The sequence below is a fragment of the Ruditapes philippinarum genome, unplaced genomic scaffold, assembly GCF_026571515.1.
Source record: "Ruditapes philippinarum isolate M1 unplaced genomic scaffold, ASM2657151v2 ctg2040_1_1_1_1, whole genome shotgun sequence".
Taxonomy (NCBI): domain Eukaryota; kingdom Metazoa; phylum Mollusca; class Bivalvia; order Venerida; family Veneridae; genus Ruditapes; species Ruditapes philippinarum.
Window position 1 is genome coordinate 24,709 of NW_026853506.1, and position 24,708 is coordinate 49,416.

Below are 24,708 nucleotides of genomic sequence, written 5' to 3' on the forward strand. Positions count from 1 at the left end.
CTAACGATGTTATGTTTAGAACTTTATACCATATTTCTCTTAAGCCGCATTTCCATTTTGTTAGGCATTTATTTGTTGAAAAATCATTGTTTCTGTCATTCATTGACAAATCATATATTTTGTACTGGTCATCAAATTGCTGTTCTATTATTTCATGCACGTCTTATTCGAAACTAAATATAAACACATCCTTTGCAATTTACGATTCATTTCATTGTTCCGTTTATACTTAATCTATAAAACTTTTTTTCACAGAGTGATTTGAATGATTGTTACTATGTATGCCTGGGCTCATGATATTGGAATTTGTTACAGTCCTTTCCCACTTTTGAAGGTATTTTACCAGTAAAGAATCTATATAATGAGGAACTTAGTTTTTACAGAACACCGAATACTAACAGTACAATAAGCGAAAATGATAGTGATTACATTCATAGGAAGACATTATGTCAAAAATTGGCACAAATTATCTGTAAAAACATTGTGTTTCTTCTTCATTAACATCTACCTGCTGATTATTACTTGATATAAAATACTTATAAGGATACATTGTTTAAGCTAAAGTACCCATTTTTTATCATTAACGTTGTTGTTAAATTGTCGTTCTTATAATCATATGAATATAAAGGTATAAATTAAGAGCATAACATGTTTTATCGCATTGCTAAACTTGTAGGGAAGAGGCAGTTAATATATTCGCTTGATTGGGTTTTTACGTGAGGAAGACAGTGGTGTTATTCCGTGCATTATTTCAGCCACGAATAGGCACATAAGTAAAAACAGTGACGTTCCATAAACTAGCTTGAAACCTTCCTCACATGAAGTAAATTTGATTACAAAATAAAGTGAAACATAGACTTATATCCCACCATGTTCTAAATAATAATAAACATTTGATAAAAGTCTCATTGTCACTCAGATATATTTTTAACTTTCACTTTTTGACTCGAAAAGGAAAAATACAAACAAAACAAAACAACAACAACATATATTGACACTTTCAAAAAATGTCGTGCATTGGAATTTAGATAAGGGTTGTAGACATTGATATTCCTAAGGACAGATAATGGTAATTTAATATCAATTTGTAGTTAATAAAATATCATGTTATTAAATAAACAACTTAATATATTTAGTATAATCAATAACATTTACTGTCTATTGCTTCAAAGCAAAAAATAATATCCATACTTATACAACTAACTATTTCTGTCTAGAAACAATATTTGCCAAATGTCGTTAGGTAACATTACATAAAAGACATGAAACCATTTCTTTCTTATTTAACATATCTTTCAACATGCTTTTCCGTACTTCTTGTCATCATTGTTATGGTTTTCTGGTCCTTCGGAATATGTGATACCAAAATTTAAGTGTTGAATATAGCATACTGTTAAAGATTGTGTAAGAGGATGAGAGGGAGGATGTTTTTTCATTGTCATATTAAAAAGGTAATTAGAAGGCAATTGAACTTATTAATTTTTATCCCCTGCCGAAAAGGCGGCGGGGGATATAGAAATAGTCTCCGTCCGTCCGACCTTCCGTCCTTCCGTCCGTCCGTCCTTCCGTCCGACATTTTTGTCCGGAGCATATCTCTAAAAGTATTTGAGTTATCAACTTGAAACTTCATAGGTGGATAGACCTCATTGAGGAGGAGTGCAGTGCACAAGAATGATAACTCTACCCTGCATAATTTTTGAGTTATTGCCCTTTGTTATTTTTCAAAATTGATTTTTGTCCAGAGCATAACTCCAAAAGCCTATGAGATATCAACATGAAACTTCATAGGTGCATAGATCTCACTCAGGAGGTGTGCAGTTCACAAGAATGATAACTCTACCTTTCATAATTTTTGAGTTATTGCCCTTTGTTATTTTTCATACTTAATTTTTCACCTGAGTGGAGCAAAACTCAAAAAGTTTTTGAGATATCAACATGAAATGTCATAGTTGGATAGATCTTATTGTGGAGGAATGTTGTACGCAAGAATGATAACTCTTCCCTATACAATTTTTGAGTTATTGCCCTTTGTTCTTTTTCATGCTATTTTGTCCAGAGCTTATCTCAAAAAGTATTTGAGGTATCAACTTGAAACTTCATAGGTGGATGGATCTCATTGAGGAGGAGTGCAGTGCACAAGAATGATAACTCTACCCTGCATTATTTTTGAGTTATTGCCCTTTGTTATTTTTCAAAATTAATTTTTGTCCAGAGCATAACTCAAAAAGCCTTTGAGATATCAAAATGAAACTTCATAGGTGCATAGATCTCACTCAGGAGGTGTGCAGTGCACAAGAATGATAACTCTACCTTTCATAATTTTAGAGTTATTGCCCTTTGTTATTTTTCATACCTAATTTTTCACCCGAGTGGAGCATAACTCAAAAGTGTTTGAGATGTCAACATGAAATGTCATAGGTGGATAGATTTTATTGAGGAGGAATGCTGTGCACAAGAATGATAACTCTTCCCTGTACAATTTTTGAGTTATTGTCCTTTGTTCTTTTTCATACTATTTTGTCCGGAGCTTATCTCAAAAAGTATTTGAGGTATCAACTTGAAACTTCATAGGTGGATGAATCTCATTGAGGAAGAGTGCAGTGCACAAGAATGATAACTCTACCCTGCATAATTGTTTAGTTATTGCCCTTTTTTTATTTTTCAAAATTTATTTTTGTCCAGAGCATAACTCAAAAGGCCTTTGAGATATCATTATGAAACTTCATAGGTGCATAGATCTAACTCAGGAGGTGTGCATTGCACAAGAATGATAACTCTACCTTTTATAATTTTTGAGTTTTTGCCCTTTGTTATTTTTCATACTTAATTTTTCAATTCAATTTTTTTCTCAAAAAGTATTTGAGGTATCAACTTGAAACTTCATAGGTGGATGGATTTTACTGAGGAGGGATGCAGCACACAAGAATGATAACCTACCCTGCATTATTTTTCAGTTATTGCCCTTTGTTATTTTCAGCCATCAGTATTCACATAGGTTTCAAATCTGTAATCACTATAGCCATCAGTTTTCATTACCAAAAGACCTCTTAAAATGGAATTATTCTGCTCTACTACATATACATTCTTCCAATGAGCAAACACATTCGGCGGGGGATGGCCATGTTGACATGGCTCTTGTTATGGTAGCTTTGTTCTCGAGGGATTTCTCTTTCTCCGTATCTTTGGATTTAGGCGATCCATTATAATAAACATTTTAGTCAGTATTATAAGACGTTTCATCTCTAAATTGAAAATATAATTTAAATAAAAAAAACATACACAAGTACACTTGATTAATATTTCTATTTTTTTTTTCAATAAAATAATATCTATTTTTTACAATCGTTTCGAGTGTCGAATAGCTTTATCAAATTCTGTGTAACAAATTAATTAAAATGTTCTTCAAATGACAATGTTCTTGCAACCAACTGTATCATTTATTAGTTCGCAAGTATAACGTAATTTGTATATTTTTTTTGTTTTATTTCATTTAAAATATATCTTGAATTAAATTAATATCAATGTATTGCATGTTCTGTAAGTTTGACACGTTTTGTTTCTACACGGTTTAATATAATTCGGTCATATCTATTTATTACTATCAGCAACATAAGTAAATTATTAAAATAGTAAAAAAACCACCTTGTTTGTTTGTTTGGGTTTTACGTCACAACGACACAGTATATATCATATGGCGACGTTCCAGCTTTACTGGTGGAGGAAGACCTCAGGTGCTCTTACATGCATTATTTCAGGCACGAACGGGTACCTGAGTAGAACCACCGACGTTCCGTAAGCTAACTGGATAGCTTCCTCTCTTGCAAAAATAGCACCTTAATAAAGAAATGGACAAGATAATATGAATATATAGTAACATTTATGTTATGAAAATCATCTTTTTATTTTTTCCTGTTAAACAATGTAATTATTTTGAGTTTTGTATTACTAAGTCTTGTAAATTAGAAAATATGCTGTTTAACGAACTGATATGTATTAAAGTGAAAAACGTTCCTCTGCTTATCAAAACGTGATTATCTTTCTAAGCATTAAGGTGTTGACACTCTATAGATTATATAAATTACGTAAGTCGCTGTCGTAGTTCTTTTGAGTTACTTGCTGTCATGTGGTCATTTTGTTGTTACTAGAATAGCGTGTTAATGATACTGGTCCTCGAATTATTGTATTGAAACATATGATAACTTATTCACAAATAATCACAATACGTGAATGTTTGGTAAGCATTATATTAGTAGAATCAAATAATTCCCTTACCAGAGAATGAAGTGAATTTTTAAATTTGCTTTTACATATCTTCATTTCATAACTTGGTATTTCTTCATGATGTTAACATTGTTAAGTTTCCCTTTTAATGATGATGCATAATGATGATATAAGCAATACATAGAATCAATTAAAACTTAAATTAAATTGAACGAAAACTAATTGGTACACTATTTATATAACTGTATGTAAACTGTATATGATTTACATGGTTGACTATATAATGAATTGAGATTGTGTTTTGTGGTATATCAGAAGTTAAACAATGTTATGGTATATATCTACAACATTTTACACATAAGGCATACAAGAAAAACGTAGACTGAAGGAAATAATCTGTCGATTGTAATCATGCAATTGTCTACACAAGTTATGCAATGCTTTGTGCACCTTAAGTCCGTCTGACCTGATAAACTCCATGTCAAATTTTTCTTCTAACTGATGAACATGTCTCACAGTGTAGACAGTTTTTGCACGCTACATATTGGCTTCAAAAATGATCCTGTACTAGTTGCCAACATAAATGAAAATTACTTTAGTATTGACAAGAAAACAGCTGGCCTTTAATTTAGTATATTTTTGTTTATGTTAGTGCACGCAATCGTAAATTTTAGTTTATACAACATATGTTTTATACTTGGCAGATAATAATGTATTCGATCGAATATAAGATGCAATTAAAGACAAAGCTGGTGTAAGAGAACATATTCATAACTTTAAAGGATATAAGGTGTTTCTTTTCATATGATATCTTGCTATTGTTTTTAAATAATTGGAGGACAGTTTTAGAATATCTGTATAGGGACAGACGAAAAACCGTAAGTACAACTTGTGTTATTGTTTAGTTGATTTTACAAAAATGCGATTACTAAATAATAATTATGATACTAAATGAGTGTGAGTTTACTGGGCCTTTATCAATAATTTTATTTTATGCTCCCCGAAAATTTCGGGGGAGCATATAGTCGCCGCCTTGTCCGTCCGTCCTTCCGACCGCTTTTCTTGTCCGGGATACAACTATGAAACCACAAGAGGTATCAACATGAAACTTTGTAGGTAGATAGGTCTTATTAAGTAGGTGTGCAGTGCACAAGAACCGAAACTCTGCCTTTCCTAATTTTTGGATTATTGCCCTTTGTTTATTTTACACTTTGAATTTGTCCGGGACATTACTCTAAAACTATAAGAGGTATCACCATGAAACTTTGTAGGTAGATAAATTTCATTGAGTATGTGTGCATTAAGAACCGTAGCTCTGCCTTTCCTATTTTTTGAATTATTGCCCTTTGTTTTTTTTACACTTTGAACTTTGTCCAGGAGATAACTCTAAAACTAGACTAGAGTCATGAAACTTTACAGGAATGTTGATCAGCATGTGTAGTTGTGCACCTGGGTATTTTCGTCTGGGTTTATTTAGTATTTTAGAGTTATTGCCATTGACTTAGTAAAAGTTTGCAATTTTCAACTTATGTCGCATGTAACTCAAAAAGGATTTGACATGGAGTCATGAAACCTTACGGGAATGTTGCTCAGCATATGTAGGATATATGTTGATTCATCCAGTGTTTGTAGAGTTATTGCCCTTGATTAAGTAAAAAACCGTTTCACGATGTTGTGTTATTTGTTCATTGAGTGCTTGAGTTAGAATCAACCAACTTTACAGGAACAATGATCAACATCACTTAATTACAGGAACAATGATCAACATCACTGTGAAGCTATGGACCTGAGACTTTGCATGTGGATTTCTTTTCAGTTTTGTTAGAGTTATTGCACTTGACTCACAGTAGTAAAAATTTGCAATTTTCAACTTGTTCATGCATAGCTCAAAAAGTATTTGACTTGTAGGCCTGAAAGTTTACAAGAATGTTGGTCAGCATGTGTACTAATGCACCTTGGTGTTTGCTTGTTGATTTGATCAGTATTTGTAAAGTTCTTGCCCTTTACTTATAGTAAAATATTTTTAGTTGTGGCATATGAAGTCCAATCAATATTTGACCTAGAGTCATAAGATTGACAGAACAGTGACGTGTGGGGGCACCCGTGTCCTATGGACACATTTCTAGTTTTAATTTCCCTTGACGATAACTACGATAATTGGAAAAAGGTACTGAATTCAATTTGTTCCAAATGTTGAAGTTTGCTACTTATCGTGCTCATCTTAGAATTTCTTGGAAATCCTATTGGAATTTCTAAAAGACTAATGTTGTACAACTCTTTCAGTGGAAAGAAAACTACTGCAACAAATGGTCTCGTGTCCATCGTCGGTAGCTTATGCGTACAATTAACTAATTTACAGGCTTATAATTAAAAAAACAAATATTGAAACCTCCGATTTGCATTCATTTCAAATGCGCCGTGTTCTGACAATTGTTAAGGTTTTAACTATAGTATGATACAAAGTATTACCTGATGAGTCATTTTTATAACAGAACACAGAACACTTTGCTATAATGCATTGATGTGAGCACTTTTGCCATCATTATTCTCATTGAAAATAAGTGAAACACGACTTTTCGTCAATCATATAAAACAATCTGTCATTTTCATATTATTATATCAACCCTTGAATAGAATATATGTTTTGTGTGAATTTAAGTAAATGATATTTAAGATATATCTATTTATTAGGATTACTTAATACTAAACACCTATGTCATATATAAGATATCACTTCATGATTACTTTAGTAAAAATATAATGAAGAAATGTCACTGAGAATAAAGAATTTCCACACAATAAGTTAAAATAAGTTCACTTTGCTTTCGATTAATACTAGTGTCTTCTGCTTATTAAGACTGAACTGTTTATATCTTTCACATTAACTGCATTCAAAAAAGACATTAATGATACACATTCATTGTTTATTTATGGAAGCACATTCTATATTTAAACTAAATATACAATGAAAACATCGATGAGGCTGAAAATAGAGAATATTTATCTTTTTGCACAGTAATTGTATGGTCTTGTGTTTTATGTGTACAAATATCTTTCTGTCTCTATATGAAAAATGCCGGAAACATTTAAAACTCCAGTTCAGACTTATAAGCAAGAAACACTTCAGAAATGAAAAAAAAGTTCTGTTTAAAAGAACACATGTCCTTTGCTGCTTACGGATTGTTATTATTGGTTGAGGCTTAAGAATTGCAGCCACCGTTTATCCCTGTTTGGTCGTTAGAGGTGACAAAATGGATTCGAACAACAGGGGTTAATTTATCTCTTAACTCAAGCAGGTTAGGTGGTTTTGACCCATTGTGTTGCTTTTAAGTTTGTAACATACGAGGTTAGCCAAAATAGTCTTTCCTGTTTTTGCGTCATATTATCTACTGTGTTGGTACGCCGTGAAACCAAGCAAACAAACAAATAAAAATATTTAAATTTTGTGTTTTAAATTTCATTTAATTTAAAACCTGAATGATGCTTTTCAACCGATTAAAGTAACGCTGAAAGAAGAATAAGTTGTGATAGAAAGAGGTACCAAAATGAAACAAAGTGGTAGTTTGACTACCATACAAAAAAAAAAAAATTCACTTTCACTGTAACTATTCTCCTAAACGCCTAAACCCAAAAGAAGCTATATGACCAATTTCAGGAATTTGTTGAAACTTTAACAGGACATCAGTAATTTGCGTTTGATTTACTACACTAAAATGTCTTTATCTCGATAAATCATAAGACTACATTTCTAAGCACCCAATGGTTTTGTACGGATTGGTGTTATTGGGATGGGGGAGGGTTTTGTAATTATCTCTCTACTCTTTTTTCATCTTTGGAGTTTTTAGTTTTTAAAGTAAAAAATAAAACTTAACATAAACAGAATAATCCATGTAATACTTTTGTAAACGTATCGGCAATGTATCGTTGAGTAAATTTGAAACACCATTAATTATGGTTCAAAAAAGAAATTAAAAAAAATCACGTGAGAAAAGAGATTTGACAAGGCATGAAAAGTTCATGCTTCTTGTTTATGGTTTTCATTTTCAGATATGATATTAAATTAAAACAGAAGTTCATTTAATAACACATTCTTTCAAAAGATATTAAAACATGTCAAACAATGAAATTAAAATTATGATATAATATTCGTTCGTAGGTAGATAAAGTGCCAACAATAAATTATTTGTCACTACCAGTAGTTTCTCGACATGAGCCTATTCTATAAATGTATAATAAGTAACCATTAATCGAATAAACATGTTTATGCTGCATAATCTCGTTTAAATGCTCTTGAAAACGACTGATACTTTCTTCATAAAAAATGTTCGTTTTATGCGATAAACAATGTTGATGTGAAAATGCAAGTATCGAGTACTAATATCACAAACTTTGCAGAATCAGTTTCAAATATTGTAGGATTTAACTAACTCAAGTGTTGGTGCAATACCTCTAGACGCTTGCAGACATCATGATCACAAAACAGACTAATATCGATTTACTTTTACATTTTTTATTCATTATCGTATATAAATCGGTGTGAAGTGATGAATAAGACGTTTTAAAGTTCATTCCGTGAAAAAGCGAGAGTTAAGTATTTTATCATTCAAGCGTCTTATCCAGTATATCCCGGAATACAGTATTAAGTTTGGTGCTCCAATCGTTTTTTTTAGTCTCACTCAATATTGAATACATACATATACTGTTGCAGACGAATGAATAATAGCCGCGGAATATTCAAATGCGTTTGCAGTTTAATTTAAATTGTGGGATTTCGAGATCAGACGTTGTTCATTTATATTCCATTGACATGTCAATCTCCAGTTTCATTATTTCATTCATTTGCATAAACAAATGTGCTTTCCGTTGTATTTTCCCAGATGTTCAAACGATTTTAAAAATCACGAATATGTATCAATCAATAATTATATTAAAGGAAAAGTACATTCATATATCAGCCTTATATTTGAAGTGTTGAATATTATAGTTATGACAACAAATTGTACTTAAATTTCATATTTTTGTAGCATGAAGAAGTAAAGTGACATACAGGCGCTTTTAAATCTAATGTAGGCATGTACAAATATAGAATATGTATGCTGCTGGAATATTTTTAAACTAAATGTATGTATTAAGTTGCAAATGACTAATAAAAGAAACAAAAATATAGTACTTTCTTTCCTTAAAAGATTATTTTTACTTGACCAAACTTAGTAATTGGAGCATCCTTCAAATCTTGCTCTTATGTCTTCTCTTATTTCCAAAAATGATCTTCCTTTTCATACGCTAACCATTCCAAATATCTAATAGTTTACATTTTGATTAGACAACGGTAACCCTTAAAAATGTAAAATGATAGTTCGTTTGTCTCTCAAAAGACTAACGCCGGAATTAAGAATATTCAAAAGACTAACGCCGGAATTAAGAATATTCAAAAGACTAACGCCGGAATTAAAAATATTCAAAAGACTAACGCCGGAATTAAGAATATTCAAAAGACTAACGCCGGAATTAAGAATATTCAAAAGACTAACGCTGGAATTAAGAATATTCAAAAGACTAACTCCGGAATTAAGAATATTCAAAAGACTTACTCCGGAATTAAGAATATTCAAAAGACTAACGCCGGAATGAAGAATATTCAAAAGACTAACGCCGGAATTAAGAATATTCAAAAAACTAACTCCGGAATTAAGAATATTCAAAGGACTAACGCCGGATTTAAGAATATTCAAAAGACAAACGCCGGAATTAAGAATATTCAAAAGACTAACTCTGGAATTAAGAATATTCAAAAGACTAACTCCGGAATTAGAATATTCATAAGACTAACGCCGGAATTAAGAATATTCAAAAGACAAACGCCGGAATTAAGAATATTCAAAAGACAAACGCCGGAATTAAGAATATTCAAAAGACTAACTTCGGAATTAAGAATATTCAAAAGACTAACGCCGGAATTAAGAATATTCAAAAGACTAACTCCGGAATTAAGAATATTCAAAAGACTAACGCCGGAATTAAGAATATTCAAAAGACTAACGCCGGAATTAGGAATATTCAAAAGACTAACTGCGGAATTAAGAATATTCAAAAGACTAACGCCGGAATTAAGAATATTCAAAAGACTAACGCTGGAATTAAGAATATTCAAAAGACTAACTCCGGAATAAAGAATATTAAAAAAACTCACGCCGGAATTAAGAATATTCAAAAGACTAACGCCGTCATTAAGAATATTCAAAAGACTCACTCCGGAATTAAGAATATTCAAAAGACTAACGCCGGAATTAAGAATATTCAAAAGACTAACGCCGGAATTAAGAATATTCAAAATACTAACTCCGGAATTAAGAATATTCAAAAGACTAACGCCGGAATTAAGAATATTCAAAAGACTAACGCCGGAATAAAGAATATTCAAAAGACTAACGCCGAATTAAGAATATTCAAAAGACTAACGCCGGAATTAAGAATATTCAAAAGACTAACGCCGGAATTAAGAATATTCAAGAGACTAACGCTGGAATTAAGAATATTCAAAAGACTAACTCCGGAATTAAGAATATTCAAAAGACTAACTCCGGAATTAAGAATATTCAAAAGACTAACTCCGGAATTAAGAATATTCAAAAGACTAACTCCGGAATTAAGAATATTCAAAAGACTAACGCCGGAATTAAGAATATTCAAGAGACTAACTCCGGCATTAAGAATATTCAAAAGACTAACGCCGGAATTAAGAATATCCAAAAGACTTACGCCGGAAATAAGAATATTCAAAAGACTAACGCCGGAATTAAGAATATTCAAAAGACTAACGCCGGAATTAAGAATATTCAAAAGACTAACTCCGGAATTAAGACTATTTGTCTTTGTTCTTACCAAAGCAAATCTGTAGGTACTAACAAACTTTTACGTTACAACTCGAAAATAAGCACAACAGATGGACTAAACTATTGTAAAGAGCGGTACATCTTGAAGCTATTACAGTAAAAAAAATTTTTTGTCTACGGATGAGCAGGGAAATCCACATTTACCGAGGTCCGTATAATATATACTATCAACGGTAATGTTAGTCGTAAAGATGATGTTTATTAGTACAGTTGCTTTCCATTTAATTCCTATTCTTAACACGTCTATTTTTGTCTTACATTATAAATAAAACGCTTTCTTTATGCCATTGTTTGAAATATCAATTAGCCTTCTAGTGTTTAAATGTAGTTAAATTATGTACAGTCTTTTTTGTCTGTAAATTTAAAATACAAATGATTCATTCTAATAGCCAAATAAGTGTCACGGTGTATACACGAAACTGTAGATAATTTAAAGAGGTGTGAATGCAAACTGATTGTAACTGATTTAAATAATAATCATAACCACACAAACTGTTCTGCATTATGCATCATGCATATGCTATACGTTTCTAGATTTATCAAATTCTTGTGTAGCCAAAATAATTGTTTTTTATCAGACAACATTTTCAAAAACAAGGTAGCTAACCTTCATTGGTCTTAGAGTAAAATCAATTATTAACATAACAAAATGATATACTGAATATATTGTTACTATTATTGTAGTGTGAATGAACCTCTCAATGCATGTAATGATCTAATCATAATTTATATGTTAAAAGCAAACTGAAACTTTTTACGACATTTTACGAGACAACGCTCAATATAGATAAAGATTTAGAATCATTTATGTTAATTATTTTACTTCTTAGGTTATATTATTATAGAACACCTAAAAAACGACAACAACAAGAAAATGACCTTTATATAAAATCATTTAATTCTGAAAGAGTTAAAAGCTTCATACAACCTAATTTAAACCAAAATGTAAACAATGTAGTATTTTGACTTCCATACAAAATACTAATTCACTATTATAATTATATCAATTGTAGTAGCAAAACAGTTCGTGCTACGGTAAACAAGTATTTTCCGGGCACCGTAGTAAGATACAAAAAACAAAGGTTACTGCGAAAGTGCCTATTATTTTTAGTCATGTGGGACTTTAACATTGATTTCGACATATTTGCTCTACTTGTTTTGTTTCTTCGCGAATTAAATTGAATTTTTAAGAGTACATCTTATTACTTGAAAGTATAAGACACGCTTAAGATAAGTTCGTATTTTATTCATTCTTTTCAATATTTGTGTTTTTCTGTTCTGTTTATATAAAATATGTCAAGAATAACATAACAACAATTTTATTAATTTATCTTAGAGGAGTTTGCCATCAATTACCCCAGAAGTAGAGGAAATTGAAATCCTACATTATTTCAGTTTGATTCAAGGTATTAAAATTTATTTACAAATTGATCAACGTGTTCAATTAAAGATACAAGTAAATTTGTTTAAACTTTCATCTAAATAGATCCTTTGCATTAAGGTTTTTATAACGGATTTTTGATCAATAAAACTATAAATATTATGAAACGTGAATAAAAATGGAACTTTAACAATAAACAATACATTTTCTTTTATTCAATTAATACATTGTAGACAAATATATCGTGACATTTTGAACAAACAACAAAAACAGAAACCTTTACAGTATCACAAAGATAAAATTATCGACAGAATTAGACTTTTAATGCACATAAAGGCCCCCATGATGAGAGACAAACTATGGACATTCTGCCATAAATACAGATAAATGTAAGGCTGCATATATTTATTGCACATTAGCAAGAGTTATGTCCATCTCAATGGTCTTAATGTTTCCAAATTGTTTCTTCCTTAATGGGTATTCAATGTTTGCTATTTATTCAAATTAACTCTAGAAAGTGCAAACTCTCCGACTAGTCAGCGGTATAGTTGATATTAATTATAAAGTTATAAAATGTCAGACCCAAAGTTGAATTTAAAATAAATGAAAGTTCTTTGGTTGTTTAGCTTATATTTCATATTAAGCGCTGAATATACAATTATTTCTCAAAAAAGTAGCAAAATGTCTTTTTTGACTTCCACACGAAATACTAAATCACTTTAACTGTTCTAATTACCAGAACACAACATAATGCTTGCCAAAAGGTCGTCCTGGTAATTGGCCAGTGCGTAAATGTCTTTGGATATTATAGTAGAACGACATACGTAAAAAAGCGCTTTTGAGAAAAAAGCATTTTTATCGTATAGTGTGCCTTTAAGTCTTATCAGATTTTATTCAGAAAAATCAAAGTCTGTATTCATTCAAACGGATGTCATTGCAACACGAATGCATCTAAATCCAATGTGACATATAAATCTTTTGTCATTTGTCAAAAGACATCCTTTAAGCTACGAAGAAACTGATCACATACTCAATCACAGGTCAATCTTAGAGCTAACTATTATACAGTATCAGCTCAGAAAATGCGATTTCAGTTTCCGTCAGACAGTTTGCATATGTAAACTACAAAGGAATCATTAATGTTTGGTGTTATAATATTTTCCAAGATCAAATAAATGACAAATCGATATTACTTTCAGTGAAAAATGCAAATTTGTTCAATATTCAGTCCCTTATATGGCACACCCGTATATCTTGTTTCATATGGCTCAAAAAAGATAAGAGAAGGACACAAAAGTAATTTTACAATAAAAATGATAAATCATGCTTAATATGACCATAACATTTATAGTTCATTCGTTTGTCCGTTGCGCTTATCTTATAAATCAAAGGTGATGAACGATGCCGACAATTATCTACACGATGCAATTTGCTTTCCACATAATAACGTGGTACAACCTGGCTACATTAATTAGAATTGCTTTGATATTGTCACGAACACAATTCAAAAGTAAAATGTTATTGTTCGTGTTAGAACATGCAATTTTAAAATTTGATTTATACGACAAGGAAGACACAGGCAAAATTTTCATTTCTTCGTTTTTATTTTTTAATTCATTATTCTGTAAATTCACTCAAAACAAATAAACTAGGCATTCACAAGAACAAACTTTTTCTCCTATGTTGGTTTCCTAACTTGACACACGTGGGTCAGGTTAGAGCGTTACGATTCTACATTTATTGTTACAGTGAACTCTGGAAACGTTAAATAACACGTCAAATGAATGATTTAGGTCTGTTTCAATCATTCAACATCCACATTATCTGTTATTGTAACTTCCAAGTTTTTTTTAAAGTTCCATGACTAGTTTTAGAACAACTCGGTGATTCTGTCGGTGGATAAATTTCGTTCAACATATGCAGATATATTTGCGCTTCAGGCCAAAAATATATAGAATTTATACAGAAATTTATGCTGGGACTTTAACAAATGTCATTTTAGCGTGATTTGAGTGCATAAGATAATTTTGATATTTTTGTCATTAATTTGCCTGAGTATCCCTGATTTGCATGGAATTATTTCAGATTAAGTATTTACGACTGGGAAGTGAACTTCTTATATTCATAAAATGCCATAAGTTATTTGTTATGAAATTCGTTTTATTTTCTTAATTAACAGTGGTTTGATACTGAAAAGGCACATTATGCTCCAGGAAGGAATTTGTTTTCATATTTTTTTCAGAAAGGTTTAACATGAGTTTTATAATATTGAAATGAAAGTTTAGAGTATGTTAGACAGTGCTCACTTGAAGAAAGTAGCTTTTAATGAGAAATTATATGTCATAAAATTAGCTTTATGTAAACAAAGTAGCAGTTTTACTTCAAAACAAAATACTGTAACATTATGTCTTTACTTATTGCCAAAAAGTAACAGACTGAAGTAAAAATGGTCCAATGATCTACTTTTTGGAAACTATAACAGGACCAAAAGTTGTTTTTTTATTGAAAAAAAAAAAAAAAAAAAAAAAAACGACAAAAAAAAAACCTTTCTGAAGCATAATATGCCTTTGACAATACATTCAATACTTTTTAATACTTTCGGAAGCATAAAGGACAGTTATGCATTTCTGTGAGTAGAAATGCGTACTTTTCAATATAATGCAAGTAAATGCATTACAAACAAATATCCTAAACACAGTTTAGACAATGCATTTATTGTGTTAATGAATGTTCTCAATTATTGCTCCGCGCCAACAGGCGCGGAACTATTTGTGTTTAATATCTATTTTATCCATGGGCCCGGATTTTATCAATTAATCCCTTTGATTTACAGCTAACAATACATTCGGATTCAAGAATTCCTTCCGATTTCTATTATATTGGTTTCCCCTTCGGTGATTCGCAGCATGTTATATTAATGAATGAGAACCGGAAAGCAGTACTGATGTACATAGTTCGAAAGCTATAAATAGCTAGATGACCTTAACATTGTGAAAGTTCGAAAATCTTTTTATAGAAGTACTTTTAGTCTAGATGAAATACGTGTCGCGCTTTGGTAATAAATAACGAACATATCGGAAAAAATTAAGTAGGCCGTTTTAAGAAATGTTATATTATAGTGTTATCATTTTGAAATTTCTTTTCCGTAGGTTCTTTCCGGTATATAGCTCCTTTCTTTTTTACCGCCCTGATTGCTGATTGCACTTCTGACATTTTTTACCGTGAATATTTGAATCGACCCCGATTTCTCGAAAAACATTGTAAGACGTTGATTCTATTTTGTTTGAAGGCATTCGGTTTCGTGCCGAATACTGTGACATGTTAACAACAGAAACTTTGGTCTGCAGTTTGAACATGAGGTGTAATGTTTTTTTTTGTGCGTAGAAATAATTTGGTAAGGTATCGGTAATGATCGCTTTTTTGCGCGGAGCTTCTCAAGTGCTGCATAGCAGCAACATTTGTATTCGTTTATCACTTTGTCTGCTTCAGGACATGGTCTTGCACGGTTCTTAGAAGATCCATACTTTCCGCACATTTAAAATATAACATGCCACTGATATTATTCAAAATAATTTATGGAAAAAAAAGTTTAATGTAACATAACACTGTGCGAATGTTTTTATGTTAGGAATCTCATTGTTTTAGGCTATATTTCCTTTTTCAATCTATCATTAAATATATTTTAGTAACGTAACTGTAGCTTCAATGGTTTTTATGAATAAGTGTTTTTTCAGTGCATTAATTAGGGAACACTTCCTTCTAAGTTATCATATAATGTTACATAATTATAGATAATTATCTATTTTGACAAAATTTCATTCTATGACTTACTCTTAACCTGTTTAAAATCAAAATAGAGCGTCCAAAGAACAAAGCAATAAAGACAATAATGCAAATGAAGCATACACTTTTTAAAGAAATGTGTAGACATCTGAATTTTTAATGCCCTCGACTGAATCATAGTTAATAATAATCAAGTGAAAAATACATCTTTACACATAATTTCACCTTAACAAAGTTTATATATTATATATAAATAAAGTTTATATATTTATTTACCAAAACATGAACTACCAATATGATTGGGGGGATTTGTAATGTTTCATTGCGTTAAATTGAATCTTTAATGTTTTAGTACTTGAATATAACTTCAAAATTATAAAGATATTTTCATGATAACTATGAAATGTAAGAGAATAACCGATTACTGTTAATGAGATCGTTCCGACGAATTTCGCTCATCTTTTTTATTTTTTTGTAAGTGTTGGTTTCTTCGAGAATTTCTTTTTGCATGAAGATGGATTATTCTGCTTTATACTGGTATGTTGCTTGCCTTTTTAGTTTATCTTATGAAACGCCTAACAATAGAATGTGTTATATATTTGTTTAATGACAAAAAAATTAACGTTTTTATGTCGACGATAAGATCAAAACAAAATAAGGCAGACAAATATAACGTTTTTTTTCTTCTTCTAAAAATAACCTAGATTTACTAGATAAAAACATAACATTGTGATGTTCAGTAACTGTTGTTTTTTTTATACAGCTAAGATATTTTAGAATTGATATTTATTTCACTAGTTTCTATAAACATTTTGAATTGAAATAGAAAAGCAAACAACAAACAACAACAGCAAAAATGTTTACTTTTTGCAAAAACTTTACGAAAGAAAAGCGAATAAATATTGTGCCTAACTTCTATTTGTTAATTAGACGTGTACACGTTTTTATATCTAGAAATTTGAGAGTCATTTCATTTTTTATTACTGTAACATTTGCAAGCTAATCTTCGAATTTCTTATTTGCATAAACCAATGAGACACTATCTTTCCCATTTCCTTTGGAATCTTAAGATTAATATTTGTTTCTTTTTCAGAATTTCTTGCTCTGTCTATTTGTTAAACCCAGGAGGTAAAACTGCATGCATGTCGTTTTTAACCAGGTTTTCAATTTTGAAAATCCTGGTTATTAGATTGGGGTATGGCGGGCGGATGGGCGGATGGGCGGATGGGCGGGCGTCAAACGAAATTGTGTCCGCTCTGTAACTCTTCAACCCTTTGAAGAATTTTGATGAAACTTCAGACAAATGTTTACCACATCAAGATGACGTGCAGAACGCATGTTCCGCATGGCTGGCTCCAAGGTCAAGGTCACAGTGACATTAACATTGAAAATCCTGTCCGCTCTGTAACTCTTCAACCCTTTGAAGAATTTTGATGAAACTTCAGACAAATGTTTACCACATCAAGATGACGTCCAGAACGCATGTTCCGCATGGCTGGCTCCAAGGTCAAGGTCACAGTGACATTAACATTGAAAATCCTGTTTACATGATTTTAACTTCGGGCGTCAAACGAAATTGTGTACGCTCTGTAACTCTTCAACCCTTTGAAGAATTTTGATGAAACTTCAGACAAATGTTTACCACATCAAGATGACGTGCAGAACGCATGTTCCGCATGGCTGGCTCCAAGGTCAAGGTCACAGTGACATTAACATTGAAAATCCTGTCCGCTCTGTAACTCTTCAACCCTTTGAAGAATTTTGATGAAACTTCAGACAAATGTTTACCACATCAAGATGACGTGCAGAACGCATGTTCCGCATGGCTGGCTCCAAGGTCAAGGTCACAGTGACATTAACATTGAAAATCCTGTTTACATGATTTTAACTTGATTTGGCAGTCAAAGGTCATATCATCTTTGGAGGTAATTTAAAAAAGATATGATATATTATTTCATGTCTACTTTGTAACTTGTTTTTCATTATACAGAATTATCAATATAATTATAGTGAACAAATTCTTCTGTGCTGAACTCGTCCTACATTTCTCAACGGATTTTGTTCAAACTTTCACAGAAGCTTTGTCATCAAGCACCCTGGCACATATTGTCGGGGTTTTGTGATTGGATAGTTTTTGACCTAATTATGGCCCTTTGTTTTTTTCCTTATACATAATATTATAGTGAACACTTCTTCAGTGGCAATTCCTCCTACATTATTCATGTTTTACATTGCACATAGTTACATTGTTTGTTGCTTGTATTTGTATTTCAAATACAACATATTTATCTACAATGGTGATAATTGAAAACCTGGTTTCATGGCATTGCCATGTTTCTTGTTATAACATTTTAATGCAAAGATGAAAGAGAACGTTATTGTTATATCATGATTTAAGCCTAATAATATTACTAATAATTATCAATCTTAAAACATGTGATCTCTCGGCAGCAACGAATGTATAGAGAAATAGTTGAAAGTCGCTACAAACGCATATCTATGGTAGAAACCTGTTTTAACCCGATTGCCATGCAAGATTGTTCTAAAGCATTGATGACGTAAACGGTTTTTATGCTTCCACTTTAGGGAGGGGGTAATTCAGATTTACTCTTGTCCGTCCGTCCGTTCTCACGGGACAGTAATAATGTGGCTAGAGGGACCATAGGTAACTGTTCTTTCTCTTTGATGTCATTAATTACGTAATGCTTTTATGTGGTTTCTTTTGTGTGGCTAAAAAGAACAAAAGAGAGAACAATTATTACTGTCCCGTTAGAACATTCGTCCTTCCGTCTGTCCGTCCGTTCTCTTTTGTGTCGCATGTAGCTCAAAAAGTATTTGACATAGAGTCACGAAACTTTACAGGAATGTTTATCAGCACGTTAAGTTGTGCACCTGGGTATTTTCGTGTGGTTTTATTTAGTATTTTTAGAGTTATTGTCCTTGACTTAGTAAAAATTTGCCATTTTCAACTTGTGTCGCACGTAACTCAAAAGTATTTGACCTAGAGTCATTAAACCTTACTGGAATGTTGCTCACCATGTGAAGTTGTGCACCTGGGGATTCGCTTGTGGAATTATTATGTTTTGTTAAAGTTATTGCCCTTGACTTAGTAAAAATTTGCAATTTTCAACTTGTGTCGCATGTAGCTCATAAAGTAATTAACCTAGGGTCATAAAACTTTACAGGAATGTTGGTCAGCATGTGTAGTTGTGCACCTGGCTATTTTCATGTAGATTCATATAGTATTTGCAGAGTTATTGGCATTGACTTAGTAAAAAATTTGCAATTTTCAATTTGTGTCACACGTAGCTCAAAAAGTATTTGACATAGGGTCATGAAACTTTACGGGTATGTTGATCAGCATGTGAAGTTGTGCACCCGGGGTTATGCTTGTGAATTGATATGTTTTATCGGAGTTATTGCCCTTGACCTATTGAAAATTGCCATTTTTCAATTTGTGTGGTGCGTAGCTCAAAATGAATTTAACCTAGTGTCATGGAACTTAATAGGAATTTTGATCAGCATGTTACGTTGTGCGCCTTGGGTTTGCTTGTTGATGTATCCAATACTTGTAGAGTTATTGCCCTTGACTAAGTAAAAACTGTTTCATTATGTTGTATTATTTGTTCCTTGTGTGATTGAGTCAGAATCGACTAGCTGTACAGGAATAATGATCAGCATCACTGAAGCTATGCACCTGGGACTTTGCGTGTGATTTTTTTCCAGTTTTGTAGAAGAGTAATTAGTATAAATTTGCAATTTTCAACTTGTTCAAGCATAGCTCAAAAAGTATTTGACCTGTAGGCCTGAAAGTTTTCAAGAATGTTGGTCAGAATATGTACTTATGCACATTGGGGTTCACTTGTGGATTTATTCAGTATTTGTAAAGTTCTTGCCCTTTACGTATTTGTTAGTGTTCATCCGTGCTGTTCTACAGAAATTATAAACTTCGACGGGAGCGATAGCGACGGAGAATATTTCTTATTTCTGTAGAACAGCTACGGATGAATACTAACATATAAAGTGTCAAACTTTATTTGGTGTCATTAATATTCACTTTATTACGTCACTACCAGTCCGCTTTTTTAAACAATTACCTGAATGGTGGGTTAAAATTTGACCTGATAAATATGCATGATTTACGTCACTCGCATGAAGTTGCGTTTCAAGACGGCATCATATGGCTGAGTTTTCATTTGCTCGATATGGAAACATTTATTTTCAACAAACATTTTTAATTATTTAGGCAATTGATACTCAGTAGCTAATATCTGATATGATTTATATATGTATACAGTAAATGTCATGTGTTAAGGAGACCACGTGAATTTCCTCTTAATTACAAAATAATTTAAACATTTCCTACATTCATGACAAAAACAAATATAAAATGACTTTTGTATTGGTTTTTACTTTTACACGTGCAGTATCTTTTTCGCCAAGACGTGGATTTAAATCTGAACTGCATGTTTATCCTTTATCAATAAATGCAAAATTAAAGTAGGTTGAACTTTTGACGTCATTTTGTTATTAATTAATATTCAAAAGCGGCCCACGATAGCGCATGTGCAAATTTATGCAAATGACTATTTTCACAAACGCAGTTCTATGAAGCACTATGAAAAATAGAAGTCATCTATGACCGGTGTTCGATATAACTTTCGACTTTTGTTCTTCTATATAAATTAACGCACAGACTATTTAAGAAATACAGCGCTTTTATTGGATGACAAATAAAGTTGGACACTAATTAGTAAAATAGTTTTAGTTTCAAACTTGTGACACATGTAGTCCAAAAATATTTGACCTTGAGTCATAAGATTGACAAAACAGAGGAGCGTGAGGGCACCCGTGTCCTATGTTTTTAGTTAAGCTGTTAATTGTTTCCAGTAAATAATGTTTCAGAGAGAAATAATTATTTAAACTTTTACCAATGCAACACATCACTGTATAAAATATGCAATGATTTACACAAAAATATGTAATGATGTATATGTAAACACGTACATGTAGCATACGTCATCAAATGCTGCCTCATTTTATGATCATTTTCTCTTGATTTTAATCATTCATTTATCAGAATATATAAGAAATTCATTAAAAATTATTCTAGAAAATATACTTTAGTAACTTTATTCAGTTATATAAACATAAAATCGACATTTGCGTTCAGTGCAATCAATATTCTACCATTCCACTGAATTATTCTTATCAATCCCATAGGAAATCAAGTATTATAATATAAAATCTATGTGCGAAAATAACATTCCAAAAGTAGGAATAAATTAAATGTAATAATAATTGATTGGTTTGATTGTTTCATTAATCAATGCAATATAAAACGTTATTACTTCCGAGCCATTTTGATCCCCTGAGAGGTATTTAATCGGATTGCTCATCGAAAGAAATATATTATTATAGTTTAAAATATATGACATGATTTACTGTGAATGTGCGAAAAAAATCATTTTATACCAAATATTGTATATTTAAACATTTGGATAGATATGTAGTAATTATATTAATTTAAATATTCAATATTTTCAAAGCGATTTTTTGTTCAAAGGTCGTCAAATTCTGCTAATAAATGCCATACAATTAAAGGTTTTATCATTCTCTAATTATTCAACATTTGTTTTAAAATTTATTAGATATTTTAAATGAGTTTATACTGAGTTTCTTTTTAAAGTTACAGTTTTTTTTTGCTTAACATCATATATTGATTCTCTAGTACATTTTTACATAGCATTATAATATTAACATAAGAAAAAAAATGTTGATAAGCTTGTGACATGTAAGAATATTAATACATGATGAGCATTTCATTGAAATCTCAAATAACAAGGCTTATTGAAATAAATTTTATCTCCATTCAAGATTGATTTTGGAAATGAAGAACATGGTATTCCCTCGTCTTATACAATGTTAATCGACGACTTGTAAAATTTATATATATAATCTGACGATGAAAAGTGTTGTGTATTCTTTGATACTAAACTGATAATTTACTTTAGACTAAAACAAATTGGTATTGAATTAATGGTACATGATTATTCTAATGCGATACTGATTTATTCATTCCCTAGATTCTCTTTAAATGCCAGTGCCATTTCATCACACAAACAAGTCAATTGTATCAATTGTCGTTTTGACAAATTTGTTGTAAAAAGTCGATGTAATGGTTCAGTTTGCAGCTTTATCATACTGTACAATAGACACGATTCATCATACAAAACTGCAAGATTTTATTCAGTCTGCAATACATTCAAATGTGATTTGTTTAACAACCCATGCTGTTTTACCTTCGATATTTCAAAGGAAAGATATGCTCATTTACACTCAATTGATATAAAAGATTCAGACAGTTTCCATGTTAAATGATTTCACACGACCATTCAAAATCACCGGTGTTAAAATTAATATTCCCAATACTCTCTTTAACACACATGCTCCATCATCAAACGAGGTGTGTTTTTCCGATTTATTGCTCTTTTCTGCAATACTTATGTCACAAATATAAGCTTGCACAGTGCGGCAGTTAAGTATAATCTAAATGTCTGTTACCTGCCCTTAAATTTCAGATGTATAATGTATTACATTATATTGTTATAATAATTTACCGTATATCTAATTATCTCTTCTTTGTAATAAATAATTGGTTCCGAAACTTATACTTGAATTATCGTAATTAAGATACAAAAGTTGTTGATAAATACCTGCTTTAAACGGCTGAATATGTACAGAACGGGATTTTCAAATGCAATAAAACACAGTCCTCAATTTACACATACAATTACTCGTAAAGTTTAAATTATATATATTTTATACCTAAATCAAACTATTTTCTGGTTAGAAAATTCCCTTTAATATCTTAATATCTTGATATTTCAACGACTTTTTTGTTTATAAGTATATTAGAAATGCCTGCTGATAATGTTTTGTAATAACAAAAATAAAAGCAATACAAAACAAACAAAAATATTCTAAAGTTTTTATTAAACGGGAATAGTTGCAACAATAGATATCATGTAACTCATCTGTAATTTAAACTATACCTGTTTTAGAAATGAATGCACATTTTGTTTTTCATTCTGAGAATAACACTTTATTTGTATCATTAAATGATAGAAGGATACGTATATTACATGTTTCACTATGCATTTGTATTTATTTGTGCAAGGTTCGAGATGTTTTTACGTTATACAGAACAACACCAAAAGCGACATATTTCCCTACTCATCTCAATAAGATATATTTTGCACACTTGGTTGGTATTTTTAAGGAATAAAACCACCCTTCAATAGCCAAATGTTTATAATATTATGCAGAATATAAAACAAAGTATGTATGATATTATTTGTAATATCAATGTTATCTTATAGTAAGTGTTAGATTTATATTAATGCAAGGTTGTCAATTCAAAGAAATCTATGTAACCATCATGCCATCTATACAAAAACTCATTATTTCTCATCGATCTCTTTGAACTCTATTTTGAAAATTGAAAATATTTAAAAATCTTTTTATTAATATGTATCTTTTTTTTATTTCCCGGTAGGTATCTAATAACTGTATTACAGTTGATTTTTTCTAAACCTAATGATAAGTTTATAGACCAAATGTGAATTTGCATATAATAATTTGCATCATTTCTTCTAATTTTTTTTATAAATTCAATCTATATATAACTATAAATATATATATAATACTATCGCAATCATACTTTGTAATTATGTATCCCAAGATAAAAGAATAATCTTGTCTAATTTGCAGCATTGTCATAAAACGGTACGATCAAGTTAATAGTGTTGGTGTCGTTTAGTATATATAATTCTAATTATTTGTAAGCATGCCATTGAGAAATAAAGTGAAGTGGACTTTGCAGTTATGTTAACAGTCCTAATCTAACGAGGTTATTTATAAATCGTCCATGTCGTTTTATTGATAATATCAATTACTCTACTTTAGGTATTCGTCTTTCTTGTCCCTAACCTTGACACTATTGATTAGATCAATGCTTACCTCTCCAAAAAAAAAAAAGGAAAATAAAAAAATAAGGCAAACATTTGCTTCTAATCTTACAATAAATTGTCTACAATAAAAGGTCTGTACTACTGTAAACAATTATGTTGTTAGTACATGTATCTAGTATCATAAGGGATAACAATCCATGAAATAAATATATACAAGGATTTGTAAGGAGTTAAGAGATGGTACAATATTACACATATCCTTCTGACAGAAATTAAATTGTTCTAGAACAAAATAGTAATGTCATCATATAATTGTCCATACTAAATATCTAAGAACTCTTTCAAAATTGTGCTAGACCTATTTCCTCAGAATATCCAAATGATACATTACTATTCTCTTGATCTATACTTGAAATACTTATGGATGCTGTGCTCGTTGTATGTAAATTCAGTTTAA